Below are 15249 nucleotides of genomic sequence, written 5' to 3' on the forward strand. Positions count from 1 at the left end.
TAGATGGTTAAAGCTGTTTTTGGAAGTAGAGGAAAAAAAAATAAGCTTATCAAAGTATAATGATGCCCCCAAAGTCATACAGCTGGTAGGTGTCAGAACTGGGGTTTGAATCCAGGGTTTTCTTGCACACCACACAGCATCTACTACATAGAAAATTAGCAGAAAAAAATATTACTTTATCCAAATTTCATTTGTAAAATCTCACATGTGACCTACCATTCTAATATGGCAATATCTAACTTTCTTTTTTTTTTTTTTTTTAATATCTAACTTTCATGGCGTTAAAAAATAATGAAGAAAATCTATTGTGGTCTTCTCATGAGTTTGGAAAATACTGTTATCACAGATAACAATCAGCTAGCTATTCTTGGCCTCAGTTCGAATGACTTAGAACCTGTTACTCAAAACAAGAAGCCCTCCGATTCAAATATAAAACACAGTATTCTTTTTAGTCACAAAGATCTGAAACACCATTTTTGAGCCATTTCCGCATAAGAATCCAACCTGCATCGTCCGTAATAGTGCAAATATTAAACTAAGAAATCCCTGAAGAAGTCACAGTGTTGACAAAATTCAACATGATGATGGAGCCTACCCAGACACAGGAAACAAAGCTAGGCCCTTCCACACAGCCGCAAGTCCTCGCGATGATTTCGTTCTAGGTCAATGTCTCTTCATGCCGCACACATTCCCCAATATCTGCTTGATGAAATACCACAATCACCACGGGGTCTACTTTCCCGCAGCCTTGTGTAGACTTTGCTGCCACCCCAAAACCCAAAGGGACGTCTGCCATGGAGTACACCACCACTCCCTGGTACTGGCAAGTATTTTCAGTGATTCGACCCAGTCCCGATTTCAACACATGGTTCCCATACAGGAAAGACTGCTCTGCTCCAGGCTTTATCCACACTCCATACTTGGCACAGGGTGCGGGGTAATCCAGAGCTGTGATGTGTAACCGGAATCTGTGACTCTTGGTGAATTTCCTGAAGCAGGTCCCCAGCGACACCGGCTTGTCCCCAGAGATGTTGGCGGCCAACTTCAGCATCTTCTCGCTCACGTAGTACACCCGGTCGTTGTGCAGCCTGAAACAGGAGGTGCCGTCCGGCCTGTCGACAGCCGCTGAAGATTCTCGCCGACGTATTTCGCCATCTTCTCAAACGTTACGCGGCTCTCTCCTCCAGTCAATGGCCGCACGTTCCCGCTGGGTTGCAGCCGGAAGCGGAAGTCGGCGCCGCCGCGCGGGCAACCCCACAGCCCGCCTCCCTAGCGGCCTTCCGTTCGCTCCCCACGCCGGCGCCCCCAGCCTGGACGACCGCAGGGGAAGGAAGCCCCCTTGTTCTTTCTACACACCAAGCACAGATCCACCTTGGGGCTGTGGACTTGCTGTGCTTGGAATAATTTACTCACTGGCTCCTTCACTGCATTCACTTCTTTTTTTAAAAATTTTATTTATTTATTCATGAGAGACACCCAGAGAGAGCAGAGACACAGGCAGAGGGAGAAGCAGGCTCCATGCAGGGAGCCTGACGCGGGACTCGATCCCGGGTCTCCAGGATCGCGCCCTGGGCCCTGCCAAACTGCTGAGCCACCCAGGTGTCCCCATTTCTCTTAATTTTATCTCTTAAGAGCAGGCTTCCCTAAACTAGTTACCTAAAAAAAGTACCCCTGTCATTCTCAATTCCCTTTGTTTTCTTTATTTTCCTTCTTAGATCTTATCTATATCTAAAGCTGTATTAGTTTATATGGTTGCCATTCTCCTCCACTCCAGTATGAACTGCACATGTGCACATTTCTATTCTCTTTTTTTCGCCGCTCTATGCCAAAAATCTAGAACAGTGCCTGGTATGTAAGAGGCATGCAACCATTATTTATCAGATGTACCTTGGTCTCTCTCTTTTTAAAGTGAAGATAAGAAAAATCTTCATTGCAGTCTTTGTAAAGACCGTAAATAACGTATTAAATGGAATCCCAAAGTCCCCTAGCACATTGAAATAATCTGTCTGTGCCTCATCCTTTTCCTTCAGACTTACCAGTTGTGTATACTCTGGTGGACTTCCAGCTGCTAATGAATGGCACTCTTTGACTGAAGCCTATTTCTGAAGCCTTGAAAGAACAGAAGTAACACTCGCACCTTAATCCCTCAAATTGTGACTCTCAGGTGTTGATGCATAAATATTTCAATTACCCACCTCTCAGGATAGTTCTGAGGCTTGCATTTTGCACCCTTCTCAGAGTTTCTCCACGGGATCAAGCTCTAGCCAATCACGGTAGTAGCTAGCTTGATAATGCATCCCATATTGGCTGCATTCTCTTTTCCTTTATCATTTCTCTACCCCCCTACTGTGGTTTCCAAATAAAATAATTGCACTGAGTCATTGTCTAAGGATCAGCTTCTGGGGGAACTCAAACTGAGTTATTTAAAAAACGGTATTTGTGGGCAGCCCAGATGGCTCAGCGGTTTAGTGACGCCTGCAGCCCAGGGCCTGATCCTGGAGACCCAGGATCGAGTCCCGCGCCGGGCTCCCTGCATGGAGCCTGCTTTTCCCTCTGCCTGTGTCTCTGCCTCTGCCTCTCTCTCTCTCTGTCTTTCATCAATCAATAAATAAAATCTTTAAAAAAATAAAAAAAAATAAAAAAATAAAAAACGGTAGTTGTATATACATACTGACTTCTAGTCTATCGGGTAGAAGTCAGACCTCTTGACATAAAATATCTGTCTGTGTAAGTGTGTGCCATTCTACAGGGATTAATTATTAAAAATAATCGTGTATTTCTCTGATATTTAGGTCATGCCAAAATGTTTTACATTGTAGTTCTTGCCTCTGAATTGTATACTTGTTTTCTTAGTTCTTTCCATAATGATTAAACATGTCTGATAATTTATTTCCAAATTATCCATTTGATTTTTTTAATCTTTATTTATTTATGATAGTCAGAGAGAGAGAGAGAGAGAGAGAGAGAGCGAGATTGAGAGGCAGACGGAGAAGCAGGCTCCATGCACCGGGAGCCCGACGTGGGATTCGATCCCGGGTCTCCAGGATCGTGCCCTGGGCCAAAGGCAGGCGCCAAACCGCTGCGCCACCCAGGGATCCCCATTTGATTGTTATGTGGTTCTCAAACCTGGCTCCATTTCAAAATAATTCATATCTTTGGGTGGGGATCAGGTATTGATATTTTAAAAAGTTTCCTCAATGGTCTCTGGTGCAACTAATATGCCCAATTCTGGTAAGTCATCCATAGTTTCCCCTCTTTTCAGTTTCAATAACTTTATTTCTTCAGAGTTCTCTGCAATTTTATATGATCATATAGTTTATCTTAAAAGCCTGTTTCATTATCATTTGTTTATAGATTATCAGAGTTTTAAATGATTTTAAGATGTTACTTTAGTCATTTAAATCCTTAAGCATTAAGATTTTGTAACTCAGTAAACCATTGATTTCAAAGTATGTAAAACTCATTTAATTTATAGACATTTTAACCTTCATTTCAAAAATATTAAGCATTAATACAATGTGGTATTGACATAAGGATAGAAATATACATAAATAGGGCAGCCTGGGTGGTTCAGCAGTTTAGTGCTGCCTTCCACCCAGGGCATGATCCTGGAGACCTGTTGGGCTCCCTACATGAAGCCTGCTTCTCCCTCTGCCTGTGTCTCTGCCTCCCTCTCTCTCTGTGTGTATCTCTCATGAATAAATAAATAAAATCTTTTTTAAGAATGAAATATATATCATATAGAACATAAAAATCATATTCAGCTTAATATTGGGTAAAGATATATAAGCAGTTTACAAGTAAAGATATTTGTTGAGAGGTAAGAAAATAAATGTATAAATGAAGATGAATCTTATGGAGATTCTCATTTATGACTGCTTTTCTAAAGGGCTAATCAGTAATATGTTCTAAAGAATGCGTAAGGTGTCTTCTGTTTCCAAACAGGATGTAATGTTCATGGGTGGTTATGAAAGAATGTAGTAAGGTATGCTCCTGTGGACAACCATAAAAAGCAAGATAAGGAATAAAAAAATATATATATTTAAAAAACTATCAGAGAGGGCAGCCCTGGTGGCTCAGCAGTTTAGTGCTGCCTTTGGCCCAGGGCATGATCCTGGAGACCCGGGACCAAATCCCATGTCGGGCTGCCTGCATGGAGACTGCTTCTCCTTCTGCATGTGTCTCTGCCTCTCTCTTTGTGTCTCTCATGAATAAATAAATAAAATCTTAAAAAAAATATATCAGAGAGATGCAGAAATCTAAGGAATTATTTGGACTACAATTCCAGAGATAGGGAGAATAATTTACAGATAAATAGACAATTAGCTACCAGTTTTTCCCTGGAACAATTGTCAGTTTTTGGTGTAGGCTTACACCAAATAAATGGTGCTTGACCCAGACATAAGACTGATACTAGAAGATAGAGAAACCAGTCTTTTAAAATTGGAGATTTCAGAAGCTCCAACTATTTGGTTAAGCTTTTTGCAAAAGATATTTGCTGAAATCTGAAGTTGCATAGGAATTAGGAGCCAAGAAAAAAAAAAGAAAAACCCTGATAGGTAGAATGAAATTTCTTGCAGTGCTTAAGAGACAATGATCAACCAGGGCAATCTTGAAATTAAAATAGGCTACAGATGAAATCCTCAGAGTAAGTAGTGGATTGACACTGAAGATCTATATCCTCTTTTTACCTGGAGATATCTCTCGGGGGAGGGAGAGGGATGGGCAGAGCACAGAAGAGGCTAAAAACCCAGGTTTGGCCTTGGCACAGGCTGCTGTTAGGGGAGACTGGTAGAGATTTTGGCATTTGTGCAGGGGTAGTGAATTGAAATGCCTCAAACACCCTACTGGTTTTCTCCTCAAGCATTTGACAAATTTGAAGCTATGTTAGCAGGCTAAAGAGCTAAACTGAAAAACTCTGAATAGGTGAACTACTGAAGTCTTATAGAGTCAAGAAGACAAAAAACTCAACAGGCTCTTAGAAAATAAAACCCTAGAGGACCACATCCTACAAATACTGGCAAAACAGGAGTAGACTGATTTTTAGCAAAACAGATCTAAGGAGGACCCATTTCAATCCCTAAATGGATTCAGGTGAGTGGTCTTTTACATTATCTAAAATAGGAAGGGAAACAGCACTCTATGGTGGGCTAACATTTTCTGGGGACACTATGGTTCTTTCATACATACTTTGTGGCACACAAGACAAAGTATAAGATATGTGAAGAGGTAATACCACATATTACCTCTAGATGAAGATAATCTAAAAAAAAACTATAAGAAATCAGACAATAGAAGAAGATCAGATATTGTAGTTAGCAGATGAGAATATAAATTAACTATGATTAATATGTTCAAGAGAAAAGAGAGAAAAAGCAGATAAAATAGATGACAGGATAGATCATTTTCATCAGAGTATTATAATTTTAAAAATTAAATCTAGTGGATATTATGTAATTATAAAATATAATAACAAAAGTTAAGAACTGAATGGGTGAATTTAATACTTGATTAGACAGAGAAGAACCTCAAATCAGTGAATAAAATAGAGTCTAATTTACATGTAATTGAACTTCCAGAACAGGGGAAAGAAAGAGTATAATAATAGCAATATTCATAAATGTTTTACCCATAAATACCCCTAAACTGATAAACATCATCAGGTCACAGGTTTAAAAAGTTTAGCATTAATGGAGGGATGCTGGTGGGGAGTGGGCTAAATGGATGGTGGGTATTAAGGAGGGCACTTGTTATGATGAGCATTGATGAATCACTAAATTCTACTCCTGAAGCCAATATTACACTACATATTAACTAACTAGAATTTAAATGAAAATTTGAAACAAAAAATAAAAAAATAAAAAGTTAGCAAATGTCCAAGAGGATTTAAAAAAGAAACCTAGACACATCATCATCAAATTCCTGAAAAACAAAGGTAAAGAGAAATTTTTAACAATTACTAGAACTTAAAAGACAAATCCTTGTCAAGGATTGACAAGCTGAATAGCCAATTTCTGAACAGAAACAACAAAAAAGAGAAGCATATGGGAAAAGGTCTCTCAAGTGCTGAAAGATATTTAACTACCAATCTGAAATTACATACCTAGCAAAAATATTCTTCAAAATGGACATGAAGATATTTTCAGACAAATGCATATTGTTAGTATGACTATATTTTTTAAAGATATTTATTTTTTTAAGTGGATTTTCTAAAATAAAGAAAATGAACACAGTCAAAAACATGGAAATGGAAGAGAAAATGGAAAATACCAAAAAGAGTAAATATTCAGGAAATAGAAATGAACATTGACTTTGTAAATTAATTTTAATGTTGATATAGTGCTAAGTAAAATTAAAACTAAATGCATGGGAACAATAATGAAAAATTTGATAATGGGGGTTTTAAAGTAGTAAAAATGTTCCAAAGTTGCATTGGGAAGGTAATAATTATTTGGGGATGCCATAATCTCTAAGAAAATAATGTTTTAGTACATATCTACTATTTAAAAGGGGGAAACTATAATGATAAAAAAGTGAGTATTGAAAAGGACAGAAATGAAGAACAAAAGAAATATGAAATGTGAGAAACACATGGAAAAATTATAGCTATAAAATCCATTAGATCAGTAATTACATTAAATGTAATTGGATTAATACTTCATGTGAATAAGGAAGAATAATTGGATTAAATACACAAAACCCAACTATATGCTTTTTATGAGTAAAACAGTTAATTCAATAACATTTCAGAAAAGTCAAAAGTGAAATGATGGGCTTGGGAGTCTAGAGAATATAAAGAATATTACTTCCCCCTTACAATAAGAACAAAAAAGCTGGACAATTTGTAAACTCAGAAGTTCCTTGAACCCTTCCGAGTGCTAAGATTGTAGGGTTGAAAACTAATCTGAAATATGGACTGAGGTGTAAGAGCTTGCTTACCAGGGTATTGGTAGCCAGACACCAGTAAGAAGTAGATGAGTTAGCTAGAAGAGTTGATGGATTGGCAAAAGTAAATGTGGGCCAGAAAAAGAGTTGGAAGACTGAAATCCACAGATATGGGAGAAGGGAGGAGTTCATATTCTCTATGAATCTCTACTAATGACAAGTACTCACTGGGAAGACTAGGGAAAGTCCTGAGAAGAGTCCTTCAGGGCGTAGACCAGGGGGAGAAGAGCAGCTGCTGTTGAAGGGGCACAAAACTACCCAGATGTTTCTCCTTCGTGGAACAAAGCCTTACTATGCAGGGCTGGGAGGACAACGAAAACTGCTGCCCCCAGGGTAGAAATAAAAACTCCTTGCAGTTGGAGGAGGGAAACAGAAAAACTACCTTCACCCCTGAGGGAGGAGGAAGAACCTATGCTGGATCCAGAACTATGGCTGGAAGATAGGCAAGAGGTTTTTAAAAGTTATACTCTCAAATCCAAGGAAACAGTAAGTATTCAACACTGAAGTTTAAACAGAAAATCAGAGAGTGCCACCTCTGTCCTGCTTCCCCACAAAGCTATGAAGCATATAGTAAAAGACAGTGGAGTATGGCAAAGAGAGAAGCCCCTCTATGTAGTACGGTATAAAGGGAAAACCTAAAGCTGAGGGTGGAGCACAGCCACTGGCCAACCAGCTCCCCATCTAAACTGTTATCACTAGAATTTGAGCCTAGCAGGCACTCAAAGTGAAAAAGGAACAAGAAATCTCAAACCCAAAATGATGCTTTGATTAATATGAGCTCCCATACTAAAGGCCTAGCAGAAGGAAAGGTATGCCCTTTTCTAGGGTCAAAACCTATTTACCCCTAATGTTCTACATAAATCAAACACACGTGTGCACACACACACACACACACACACACACTCCCAAGAGGCAAAACAATCAGAGAATTAGATGTGGTTATTATAGAGATGTTGGAATTGTCTAACTGGAGAATTGAAAATAACTATGGTTTCTATAGAAAAGACTCAGTGGAAAACTTGGACAATGTGTAATGTTATATGGGTAATTTCATAAGGCATGGAAACTATTAGAAAGAATCAAAATGGGAATGATAGTGAAAAACAAAAAATCACAACAACAGAGATGAAGACTGTCTTCTATAGACTCAATAGTAGTCTCAGCACAACCAAGGAAAGAATCAGTAAACTTGAAGATATGTCAATGAAAATTACTCAAACTGAAACAAAAGAGTAATAAGTGCAGGAAGAAAACACAAACTAGAGCATCCAAAAACCATAGGATAATATGAAATTGTTTATATGCATTACTGGAATTGCCAGGAGAAAAGAGAAAAATGCACAGAAGCAATATTTAAGAAATAATAGTTCACAATTTTTCAAAATTAATGACAGATAACAAACCTCAGATTCGAGAAGTTCAGAGAATATCAAGTAAGATAAATGCCAGTCAAACAAATAGAGCACACATGTAACTATATCAATATCAGTTGAAAAAAAAAGACGAGAAAATTTGAAGTTAAAGACATATATAACATATATAACATATATGTTATATACATATACACCCATAGGCAAAAACAGAAAAAATTCAAAATCATATCTCTTACCTAACACAAAAACTAACTCAAATGTTTTATAGACATAAATACAAAACATAAAACTAAAACTTCTAGAGGAAAATGTAGGTAAAAATATCTGTGACTTCAGGTTAGGCAAAGAATCTTGAGATATTATATTATAACAAGATCCAATAAAGAAAACCTATATAAGTGGGATATTATCCAATCTGAAAAGTTTTGGTCTGTGAAAGGCACTGTTAAATACGCGAAAAGATAAGCTTGAGATTGGAAAAAAAAATATTTGAAAAATCACATTTCTGACAAAGATCTTGTATCCAGAAAATATAAATAATTCACAAAATTCACCAATTCGGCAACAAACAACTAAATTTTTTTAAGCTTTCCAGGTTATTTAAACTTATAACTAAGTTTAGAAGCCTCTTTTCTATGGCATCCTCTCTCACTTTTCTGAGAAACATAACTCTCCTTCTGTCCTAGATTAGAGTTGGCTCTGAAACATGAATCTAAACTCCAGACTCACTCATTCATATTCCCTTGAATTTGCCTGGGGTGGCTTTCTGGTGTGTATATTGGCAGCCGACAGGCAGCTGAGCTGATATTTCGCTTGTCCTTCTGTCGCTTCTGTTTATTCTATTCTTTCTTGGCACCTGTAGATTTAAATGTGACTTTAGATTTCAGGCAGGCACATCTTTTGAAAAGCAAAATATAGAATCTAAAATATTGACATTTACTTTGAAAGATTATTAAAATGTATCTGAACCTGTCCATATGACTCATAAAATGGTGAAATTAATATACCTTTCAGCACCTCTCCAGCAGCAAATTGAACACCCTCTTTTCATTCAGGATAAACCTTGAGGCAAATGCACTGATGGTGGATGAGTTGCAGTAAACTAATTCTTCTAATATTGATTTTGGTGATTTGCTCATGAGTTTGTTTCTAAGGACAATTTTCAATTAGAGTGGTAACATTCAAATTTTAGTAGCCATGAAAATCGCCTAGGGGAGGGGTTTTAAAAAATGTAGATTCTTGATTTCCCATCTTACAGATTGTGTGTAGTTAACATTGAGGTGAATTTCCCAAACCTGTGTTTGTAAGTAAGTACCTTTCCATGATTCTAATGCAGCTGGAGAACACTTTAACACTTTTAAAGTCCTGAGGAAGAAGATCATCTCTGAGAATTTTATGTATTTACGTGTGTCCTGTAACTGAGAACTAGCACAGCCATTGAACTTCACTGACGCAGATATTCTGAGGCAAAATAGAGCTTGGTAAAATATAAGGGGAGAAAATCTAGCTTTGAAAATGAATCTCTCTGCCCTTTTAAAAGAATGACAACTTTTGTGAAATGATTCACTGGAGAATTTTTATGGGCCAAGTATGATAACAATCATTAATATTCTGGCCACAAATGCAATTCATTTGGTAAACGCCAGGCTCTTTGAAGCATGAAGTACCTTATGTAATTGCATTTTGCAGCAAGGATGTGACAATGGACCCCTGGGTGGTCATGGGGATCTCTCCCTTGAAGCATTGATGGAAACTTTGATGTGTGGTCCTGAAGTGGAGCTGTTTCAGTTTCCATCCTTCCTCCCACCCCATTTTCTGAATTATCAGAATCAAAAAGGAAAGAACATTTTTTTTTCTGTTTTTGTATCTTATGGTCCTGACTAAATGTGAAAATATTCTGGCTTTCAGAAAGGTGGTATTAAAAAACAGTTTACTTTCTCATATGTATGTAACAATTATTATGAAACCAGCAAGGGGAAATGTGAAGGCAATTTAGTTATCCCCACAGTACTATGTTGCCTTTTGCTTTTTCCCTAGATTTTAGCCTTTTCTGTAGTGAAGAACCTTATATCTACCCCTCCCCCCCCAATACTTTCTCCATCAAATGCATTTTCTTTTTTACTTCATTTGCCTTTAGCTTTGAAGTGCAACTGGGAATGGCATTATGGCCTTGGATAATAGAAGAAAAATTAAATGTGTTGAAAAGCTGTCTGATGCCTTTTCTGGGAGGGTGAGGCTCGTTGTCATGCACGAACCTATTGGCTGATTTCTAATGGAGGACACGGGAGTGTGATTCTAGAAAATCCTATTGTGAGTTTTGGGAGCTCAGGCATCCCATCCTTTGCATTTGTTAAATTGTATTTCTCATTAGAGATAACACTTGTAACAAGCCAGACGAAAGTAGGTCTTGCTGCAGCTTAATTTGAGAAAATTGATTAAGATAAATTTAAGATTGTGCCCATCTTAGAGAAAAATGAAAAAACTCATTATGAAAAGAATGGGCCGCTTGCTGTTATTCTGATAGGGAGCAATTTAATGAGTAAATTTATGAACTGTTGCAGCCAAATTTTTGGCATTTGCATTTTGCTTGGTAGTTCCCAAAGAAAAATATTAACTCATGTTAGGAGGAAGTTAGCAGATGTTGACAGAGAAAAAATTTGGAAAATACACATTGTGAAAGAAAGTTAAAATAAAATGTTAACATTTTATTTAAAAAAGATTTTATTTACTTATTCAGAGAGACAGAAAGAGAGAGAGAGAGAGAGAGAGAGGCAGAGACATAGGCAGAGGGAGAAGCAGGCTCCCTGCGGGGAGCCCGATGTGGGACTTGATCTTGGTACTCTATCCTGGGACTCCAGAATCACATCCTGAACCAAAGGCAGACTCTTAACCGTTGAGCCACCCGGCATCCCTATTGTTAACATTTTAATGCATGTGTTTTTGGCCTGTTTTCTGCAGGTGTGTGTACACCTCATTTTTGGCATCATATTTTATGCACTGTTTTGTATACTGCTTTTTTTAAAAAAAAAAAAACCTATTCTTAGATTGCCCAATGCTGTTAAATTTTTTCACAAACATAAATTTAATGTTTGTATAATCTACCGTTAGGCACTATAATTTATTTTACCATTCTTTTGTAATTGGACATAAGCTTGTCTATAATACTCTAATAATCTCGATCTGTCAGAGAAGGCCTAAAATATTGGTTGAAGATTCCATATTTCCAACAAGGAAATTAAATGGCAGATGGTGGATTTATAGTCACTAACTCACTTATTAAGAAAATTTAAAATGTTGGCTAGGATTGTAGGCCTTAGGAACTGGTTATTTGGGCAATATCTTTTTGTTACACTTGGGGTTGATTCATTGTTTCTAGAGTTGCTTCCATGTTTGTGGTCAGTGGATTAAAGAAAGAGTCCCAGTCTTTTCTGTAGGAGGATGAAAGGGAAGGAAGATGGTTTATAGCACCAAATCTGCAGAGTTGTGGAATTTCATTGTGAAGTCTTGAAGAGATCTGATCTCCGTAACTTCTCTAATTAGGTAGGAAAAGGTTTCTCCCTTTGGTTTATGGTGAGAAACATGGAAGTCTGTGAGGTGACCAGGGCTTGACATAGAGACATTTTGGGGAAGAGATGATAAAGTTAACTTTTTAGCAGACAGAAGTTTGAGATCTTCTGACACTGAGGGTTTTAGGCAGCCATCTTAGAGACTAAGAGTGGGGAAGAGGACTCACTTAAGAGTCCCAGACTGAAAGCCTGAGTAAAGGGTTGTTTGTTCATCATGGATAAATGAGTGAATTAATGAATATTTCTGATTATCTAGGTCTCAGACACATGCTGGGTGTCTAATATTTCTATTCAGTTCTGACATTAACTCTGGGAGTTGGCATGAGACCATATAGACTAAGGGTTCAGTCTCACAAGTTTGCCTCCTACTTCAGATGTCAGTTACAATGAGGTGCCCAGGCTATCTACAGTTATGTCTGACTTGGCTACAAATCTGAGGATTCCCACAACATCCTCTTTAGGTTTGATAATTTGCTGGAATGAAAATTCTATCCACTTTATTATAAAGGATAAAAATCAACAGCCAGATGGGCAGGTACATAGGGGGAGATCCAAAAAGGTCCTCAAAGCCTCTGTCTCTGTGGAATTGGGGTGTATGATCTTGACAGCCTGATGTTCATCAATTTGGAATTATTGCCAGGTTAACTGGGGAGACCCCAGGCCCTGGGGCCTTGACCAAGCCTATCCCAAAAATGTTGCTGAAAGTTCTTAGTCTCACCATGAGAAAGAATTCAAGGACAGACACAGCACAGCAAATGAGTGACAAAAGCAGGGAAATTTAGTAAAGCAAAAGTACAGTCTCAGAATGAGAGTGGGCTAGCTCAAGAGAGAGATAGCTACATGCCCTGGGGTTTGTGTTCTATCTTTTATCGACAGTTGTTAACTCTGGAGTAGAATATTCATTACTTGGAGAGATTTCTTGGAAGCAAGGTTTTGTGCCTTTCCCCCTTAATTTGGTCAAAGGCTTCTTGTCTGGTTTAATCTGGCTTCTTGTGGAGTGCTGCCAGGACAAGCCTGACTTTCCTGATAGTTAGACATGACTTTCTCTGTCTCCTCAATGTAACCTATTAGAACCTAACTGTTTACCCTAATAGACGCTCTCCAGACTCCATCATTTGGGGGATTTTATGGAGGTTTCACTATGTGGTAATGATTGATTAAATAATTGGTCCTTGGGAATGGAACTCCTCTTCAGCCCTTCTCTCCTGCTTCAAAGGGATTTTAATTGAGAGAGTGGCTTAAGTCAAGCTTCACCTACAAAAAGTCCTTGAGACTGTCCTACAGCTAGGGAAGGGATCTCTTTAGGCCTTGCCTGCTATTTTTTTCTTATACCCACTTGCTCTGCCTTGGAGCATTAGCTCTGCATTAGCTCCTGCTTTGATGCATCTCATATAGGCCTCTTGATAGTCACACTTTGACCCCAGTCCCAATTCTCTGCACAGAAGAGTTCCTGGATTTGCCTTGGTTCACACTTTGTAGCCACTGACACTCTCTGCTCCTCCCTCACCTCCATCCCAGGCAACTATAACTTCATCCAGCTCAGTGTCTGGGGCTGTTTGTCTAAAAGGAAACACATAAAAGTAACGTACAGAACAAGTTCCATTCAGAATTGCAAACTGGCACTTTGCTATAGTAATAACAATATTAATAAAAAATTTTAGAGGCCAATGATATATATATATATATACACATTTTTTTAAAGATTTTATTTATTTAGTTATGAGAGACACAGAGAGGCAGAGACATAGGCAGAGAGAGAAGCAGGCTCCCTGCTGGTGGCCTGATGTGGGACTCAATCTGGGGACTCCAGGATCACACTCTGAGGTGAAGGCAGCCACTCAACCACTGAGCCACTCAGGCATCCCTAAAAGCCAATGATATTTACAGAGAGATTACTAAGGGCCAGGTATTGGCATGTAGGAAGCTGGGAGTGGTGGTGGAGAGAATACTTAACAACTTGGGGACCAGTCAAGGGAATCCCCTTATTTCTGTTTTGCATATGAAGAATGCTAAAGTGGCTAGTTAAGCACTCTAAGCACTTCATATCCATTATTTTAATAAATTAAATTTAATAAATTTTAAAAAGCCCTATAAATTGTTATTACCATTTTCCAGATATCTGTAAATGTAAATCTGTAAAAATGGCGATAGCATCTTTTTACTTTACCAAGTCACAGAAAGGTGGAATAGGATTTAAACTCAGTAATTCTGACTCCAGTGTCAAGGCCACAGGAGAATACAGTGATATATCCAAAAAGGGTAGGAATGAATTTAAAAAGGTTTCCTAGAAGAGGGTTTGTAATTTCTCTAAGCAAATAAGACAAGCCTGAGGACAGGATGGGAGAGGGAATTCCATCTCAAGAAAATACTGTGTTCCCCTATTCCTAGAACCTACTATGATTTCTCTCAGCTTAAAGTCTTTGCACATGCTAGTTTCTGTACTTGGGATGCTTTCTCTCTTCTATTCACCTAACTTCTGTTCTTCCTATAAAAATTAGATACCACTTTGTCTTGAAGTCTTTCTTGCATGCAGTGCTCTTGATTTATATTTCCTTACTCACCTTGTGCTGACTGCTAACATAGCTCATGGTAGATTGACTGTAAAAAATACCCCCAATCTTACACCCCTCTACATCCATGCACTTTGCCACATAACTTTGCAACCCCACCAAGCGGTGATATCTATTTTCCCTGACTCCTCGAGCATGGTCTGGACTTGTGACTTTCTGTGCCCAGTATTAAGTGGTTTAAATGATGGCATGCCCCCTTTCAGTCTTGACTTTTGTAACTCCTGGTATCTTTGAGCCCTGAGTCTCCCACGAGAAGGGGCTGGGATGCACCGCTAGTGGGCAAGGAAGCACATCAGAATAGCTGAGGCAACCCTCAAAATATGTAGCCCTTGGCAAACCACCAGCTGACCACAGATGCATGAGGAAGCCCAGAAGAGAACTGTCAAGACCAGCCCAAATTAGCAAAACTGCCTAGTCAACCTGGAAATTCATGAGAAACAACATTATTGTTTTAAGCTGCTAAATTTGGGAATGATATATTGCACAGCAATTACCAGGAGATACAGAAATTGATGCCCATAATGAAATGCTGAAGTATGTAGCATTGGCTTTCTATCCAAGTGGTAAGTGGAGGCTAAAAAAATGATGGGCAGATTTTAAGCTCATCCTAGAAAAATTGTGAGGAAATTTTGAGAGGAGGCTGGTAGAACAGCAACCTGAATTATATAGTAAGGAAGTGACTAGCAAATTGCCTGTTGTGTCTTGGAGAAAGGAACATATCCCTGACAAACTTTTGGATTTGGCTGAGAACGTCTCTAGGCGCAATGTTGGAAGTATCAATTAGTTGCTGCCTGA

At 38.4% G+C, this 15249-nt stretch overlaps 1 non-coding gene across 1 annotated transcript; it reads right to left on the reverse strand.

Annotated features, from left to right (window-relative positions):
* Window positions 1-267: 267 nt before the first annotated feature.
* On the reverse strand, window positions 268-14472 carry LOC608637. Its single transcript, XR_005357685.1, has 2 exons — window positions 14446-14472; window positions 268-1269 (listed from the first exon to the last, which is right to left on the reverse strand). It is a non-coding gene; the product is annotated as a 60S ribosome subunit biogenesis protein NIP7 homolog (KD93)-like (transcript).
* Between the last annotated feature and the right edge of the window lie 777 nt (window positions 14473-15249).

The sequence above is a fragment of the Canis lupus genome, chromosome 4 (assembly GCF_011100685.1).
Source record: "Canis lupus familiaris isolate Mischka breed German Shepherd chromosome 4, alternate assembly UU_Cfam_GSD_1.0, whole genome shotgun sequence".
NCBI classification, from domain to species: Eukaryota; Metazoa; Chordata; class Mammalia; order Carnivora; family Canidae; genus Canis; species Canis lupus.